This window comes from Vollenhovia emeryi, unplaced genomic scaffold, assembly GCF_000949405.1.
Source record: "Vollenhovia emeryi isolate VEMERY1.0 unplaced genomic scaffold, V.emery_V1.0 DF939172.1, whole genome shotgun sequence".
NCBI classification, from domain to species: Eukaryota; Metazoa; Arthropoda; class Insecta; order Hymenoptera; family Formicidae; genus Vollenhovia; species Vollenhovia emeryi.
In genome coordinates, this window is record NW_011967194.1 from 474975 (window position 1) to 480974 (window position 6000).

General features: G+C 47.8%; 1 protein-coding gene across 6 annotated transcripts in view; it reads right to left on the minus strand.

Moving 5' to 3' along the window:
* The window catches only part of LOC105563694 (cytospin-A), a 43912-nt gene that overhangs the window by 31345 nt on the left and 6567 nt on the right, over positions 1-6000 (minus strand). Inside the window, exon 1 of one of the 6 annotated variants that reach the window (XM_012015497.1) lies at positions 3354-3428. The exons of 4 other annotated variants lie outside the window; for them this stretch is intronic. The gene's annotated coding sequence lies outside the window, so the exon portion shown is untranslated. Of the gene's footprint in view, positions 1-408; positions 430-3353; positions 3429-6000 lie in introns of those variants that run through there. One more of the 6 variants, XM_012015498.1, reaches the window with a different exon arrangement.

Genomic DNA, 6000 nt, shown 5'->3' on the forward strand with positions numbered 1-6000 from the left:
ATATGAAGCAAGTCCTGCAATAACAGGTAAAGGTTGAAAGTTGTCCAGGTTAACACGAACGAAGCGACATATAACAAATTACGAGTGATAAACTGCGAATCACGAATAGTGTGGTAAGTAACAACGAATGGCCAACGAATCGCGCAGTGTGGCGCTAGCTTTATGGCTTATCGATCGTGGATCATTCAATGGACGCGGCCGTGAGTTATCGTTGTCTTATCTGTTATAGTTTTATATATATTGTATATCACATCACGAATAAGGTGCGTTTTCTAAACCACAGGCTTAATATTTTCAAGAATAATCGAATATATTTCCGAAAGGTATTTCCTACGCGAGAGACGACGAGGATCGTAGCACAACCGAGATACGCGAATGCAGCTGATATGCGAATGCGGGAGATATTACCGAATTCCCGCCCAGCACATCGAGAAACTGCCGGATCATCTTGAGCAGCAGATAAAATCCCGCATTGAATCACCGTCCTGCCACGCACGACTCACGTTACACGCGCGAGGGGACGCCGGGTCTCGGCGCCCGCAAAATCGTCGCCGAGAGATTCACGCCTCCGCGAGATCCAACGCTCCTGCTCGGAGGACGCTACTTCGGTCCCCGCGGGATCGTCTTCGCTCTAAGCTTAGCGAGGAAAAACGTCGACGAATCTACACGCGCGAACTGTTATCGGCGCGCGACTTAGCGATTTCCGCAGACTGCCCGAGAATCGCGCGTCCGATCCGACGGAACGGACTCGCGAAACCCCGACGATTTCGAGCTCGACGAGAGCGGGAGATCGGCGAGATGTTATTTCGTGCAGGCGGGGATCGACGCCGCGACACTCGAGGGAAGCGCGGCCGAAGACTGGTGGAATTCGAACCGGCAAGATAAGAATTAAGTTGCCAGCGATAAGCTAGAGAATATCTAGAGGTAGGCGCCTGTATAGGTGTGCGTTCGCGCGGCTACACCTTCACGAACGCAGAGCCGAGGCCTGATACAAACTTGTATCCGACGAACAATCTCGGCCGTCCACTACGTTGCCCGCAAATTTCATAGTTTCGTTATTATATTTTTACTAATAATCGTCTCTCCCCTCTCTCGCGGTTTTATTAATGCAGGTACGCGATTTAATCGAAGCCGTCCCGAGGCCCGCCGGAATGCCGGCTTTATCTCTGACACCTCGAAACCCTTTCTGATCCCGATCTCCGATCGGCGCCGCCGCGCGGATCTCGCCGGCGTTATCGCCGCCGCGCCGCGAAAACACGGCGGATCGTGCGCGGCAGGATTTTGAACCGTCGCGGACACCACGCAGCACACCGTGCAGGCGACTTCGATCGGAAGGCTATACGTCCGTATACGTGCGTACCTTGCGAAGGTTCATCGAACCTCGGGCGCACGTATACCGGGCTCTCTCGACCAATAATAAAGATGCACGCCCGGTACGTAACTACGCTCTGTACATACGTACCTAAGTACTACCCTGCACGGTACCCGCGCTCTCTCTCTCTCGTCCTCTCTCCTCTCTTTCTCTTTCTTTCGCCGCGGATACTCGAAGCGTATACTGGGTGTCCCGAGTCTACCGCGTCTTCGCTCCAACGAGTAGGAGGGAAAAACTGACGTGTTAATGAAACCTGATGAAAAACTGATCGAGTAAATTAACTTCGATCAATTGCTATCTCTCGAAATCTTTCATTTGTCCGCCGAAATAATCCGCGTGGCCGCGGGATGCAGATCGAGTCGTCGCGAGGCGAACTCCGACAGCTCGGAATTTCTCTGGCTCCTCGAATCGCTACATTCTCGGCACGACTTTTCGAATCGTTCCCGCATCATTCCCGTTACATTCTCGGATCATGGATTCTAGGTTGCGCAACGTCCCCGTGACTGTGTTACGTCCCGCGAGTCACCGATCGCGAACGGCAAGTATCACCGGGGATCTCTCGTGTCCCCGGAATATCGATCTTATCGGCCAACCCCCGTCATCCTCTCGGATTTCCGAAGATCGGTTTCTGTAATAAATACGCGACGAGATGTCCGCTCCGTGGCATCTTGAGAGAACACGTGTTGAGAACGTTCAACATATCTCCGTCGATCTCTCTTGACATAATTGCCGACACCTTGAACCGTCGCAACATATTTCGAATTATTCAAAGGCACTTAAATTCAAACGCAATACTGCCGTCCTAACTTAAAATGCAGTATTTCCATTTTTGGCTATTGTAGTTAAGTCACTTTCTATTTCTCAGAAATTATTGCTAAAATTTATCATCATATGCCTACACGGAGAGACCGATATGGTTGGCACAACCCCAATAAATAGTAATATTTGGGACAACTATATCTGTGTGGTTGTCATACCTATAAGTAGTTGAGACAACCACATGCGCCTTGTGCAGCAAACTTGGTAAACGTTGCAACACAAAACAATGTAGATGCCCCTACTATTTATACGGCAACATTTTAATTTTAGTTATTTTTGCCCTAGCCGATTTTTCAGTGTATGTTATAGCTGCCAGTTAAGATTCTGCTCCGCCATTCTTCCGAGTTACACGGAAACAAGACTCTTTACAACATGAGTGGACCACCTTCGCGGTCCCCTAGAATTTTCCTCCGGGAAAATTTACGCGCACACCCCGTATACGCGATCGCGCGTGCACGTCTGCCTATTTAGCGGCGACTGCGTCGCATGTTTCTCTCGTGCGCGGGAATTGGAATTCCTGCGGGACGGATCATTGGCTCCCGATGATCCATTCCCGCGATCGCGATAAAAATCCGACGGCGAGACGCGGTAAGCGCGAAAGTGTACGAGGGATATATCGGTTTTGCGCGATGCGCCGCGGCACGATAACGGGACGATCGCCGGGTATTTTCGCGTTTGCCGATATTTACGACGTAACACACACGCTTACGGTCGTCCGCTGTTATACACCGAGACGTCTAAATTATTCTAATTGCGACCGCGCTAGGAAAAAATCGGCAACCGCAGACACGCGAGACGCGTGGTCGATATGGGACGAACGTGTCGTTCCGTGGGAGAAATTTGTTAGTTTTTTTTTATTTAGAATGATTATAACTCAGAGAAAATGTCGGTTTGAAGGCATCAGTGTCACCAGAGTTCGAAGATTCCAGGATCCAATTAGAGAGCATCCAAGAGTTCTCTAAGGTCCTCGAATCCCACGAGTTGCTAGAACTCGAAGAATTGAAGGGCCCGAAAATCCAGGAGTACCGTTTACCCGAAACAGGACCCGAATGTGTACCTCAGCATTTTAATGGGTTCAACGGTCCAAGGCAATTGCCGCGGATACTATTACTATGCATTATGCACGCGTACGCGCGAGCGTGTGTATTAAGCAATCACATACCAATTTCTCTCCGAAGGCGCGCTAAAAAGGCAATCCCGCGTTCCATCGAGCGAGACCGCCGCAGATGCATCGGAGATGATCGTTATTGCTCGCGTTATCGGCGACGCGGCGAGTCGTCGTCGTCGTCGTCGTCGTCGTCGTCGTCGTCGTCGTTGTCGTCGTCGTCATCGTCGTCCTCGTCGTCGTCGCCATCGCCGTTCGATGTTTCTAGCCGCAGGGTGTGGCGACGATTGGTCTTTTGCCTACACTTTGCCGGTCCGCAATGTAACAGCGAGGCGCGTATTACGCTGGTTTCACATCGTGCGTGTGTGCACGCGAGAGAAACGGTTCTCCCCGATCACTTTCCCGATTTACACTCGGCTTGCATCTTTTGTCGAAACGTTAAGATATAGAAGTGCGATACACTGAGAAAAATATCCTCGCCTATCTAATAACCGGTTACATATTAACAAAAATATAAGTATTCAATTACATTTTATATCCAACGAAAAATATAATGGGTTTTTTTTATTAAATCTTATCGGTAACTGCAATTTGAAGTTACCGAGCAAAGTGCCTCTTAAGTGCAAATTATCTTTGCGTTACTGAATATCGACAGAACTAATCGAGAGAATTGGTTAGTATTACTTAAAAATCTACTTGGATATAGATTGAATAGCTAATTGCGATTTTTAGTTACGCGGGGTAAAATTCGTAAAGGATTAGAGTTGCGAACAATCCAAATAATTCGATTACTAATTGTGGGCCCCGAAAAGGGTTGCTAACTGTCTTCCCCCCCCCCCCCCCCGAGTGATGTCACCCCGGAAATCACGAGACACGCTAGTGTCTCGCGCCAAGCATAAGCGTAGCTAGAACGCGCGCGCGAGACCGACCGTGTGGTTTACGCGAGTACGCGAGTTGACAGGCCCTCAGATTTTCGGATCTCAACAACGGCTGAACCGATGAACCTCTAAGTCGACTCCATCGATAGCTTGGGTTCGATTACAATAAAAGTGCTTTTATTTTTCTTCTACGTGCCCATGAGCGGTATGTAACTTAACCGGGGTGATTTTCACGGGCAGCGTGGAGGCAGCCTTAGAATCGCGCGGCCTACACGCGCGAACGGACGCGCGAGCCGCGCTTCTCGCTTCTCTCGCGTTCGTGCGGATCGCCAACCTTTATCGCTTATCTTCGATAGCGATCGCGTTCGCTCGACCGCTCGCGAAATTGGTTCGCGCGGACAGGTGCGCGCGTTCATTAGCGCGAGCGCGACGCACCGCTGGATTTCGCTTTCCGCAAAGAGGCACGTCGAACCGGGACAGAATCGTCGCGAGTACGCAGACACGTCGCGAGGTGTTGACACCTCATTTCTTTTCAAATCGAAAGTTTTATCAATAGTCCGTCTGCACCAGCTCTGCAGTTTCTGGCAGGTTTTAGAAGTAGCGTTGTAACAATTAAATAGCAACTTGGTGACGCCAGCCAAGAAATCGAGAATTTGAATAAGTGTGGAAACGACCTCACTGGCAATTCTTTATTATAATAAATCACAACGTTTCGGCCAGTAATACTGGTCCTCTTCAGGTAACGAGCTTACAAAAGTACCTACAAATGTCTGAAGAACAGGAAAATAATGTATAAACTAAATTAAGGTGAGATCTTGCGTTAAGGTGTTTTTTGTATAAACTTACAAGATTGGTTAGATATAGAGATGTGAAAATTATGTTAGAAGTCAGAGATTTCGTTGTACAATGCGTTGTTCAATAGCTGCGTTGATTTGGACAGAGGAAAGGACACGTGAAAATATGGAGGAAGTGCTGACTTCACACCAGCATCTTAGGTTGCGAATAAAGTGATCTCAAATCATTACAGAATTTCATGGTTTTAAGGAGAGTTCTGCAGTTTCTAATAAAATTCAACAACAGTTCCGCTCGTTAAACTAACTGCTGGTAACTTTCGATTTTGTAAAATGAAGTGCCAATTTCACGGCGGCGTCGACGCACGCGACGACGCGAGTTCAACCCGCAACAAACTCGCTCCAGATTGCGTGACTATTTACGGGGAGACAGCTGGCGCGATATGGAAAATGCGAATGAAAGTTAGGGATCGAGGCATTTTGACGATCGTTTTGAACCGTGTGCCGTGTTCAGAATGTTCGAAGTGTCGAGAAAAGTGAAATTTACTTGTACGAGCTAAGCGTGCCATTGACCAATTCTACATTGATTCCGTATTGGTTTTATATAAAAAAATATATATGATATAATTCTCATTCCTAAATACGTTTAATGGGATCTTTGATTTAATATTCGTGATCATTGAATGATAAAAACCTCGTATAACGCACAAGCGTAAATGTTGCGTCTCTGCCTAAGTAAACGCACGATTAACGGATTTGCCGGAGTGCACGCGAGATTGAATTTAAACACGCTTTGTTTCGACACAGATGAAGCAGCAACGTTTTCTTCTTTATTACCACGATGTTACACCGGTGCCGTTATGTGCATTCTGAAGAAGATCATAAGGCGAATGACGAAGCTGTCCGAGGGCAATCATGACGTCCACGGCGTTGCTTTTTTTGAAAATTTAATGTCCTTTTAATTTATAGTACCTAACTCCCTCCGCAAATGTAAAATCACTAACGACGTGGGCAAAGAACACGCACTGAAAAACA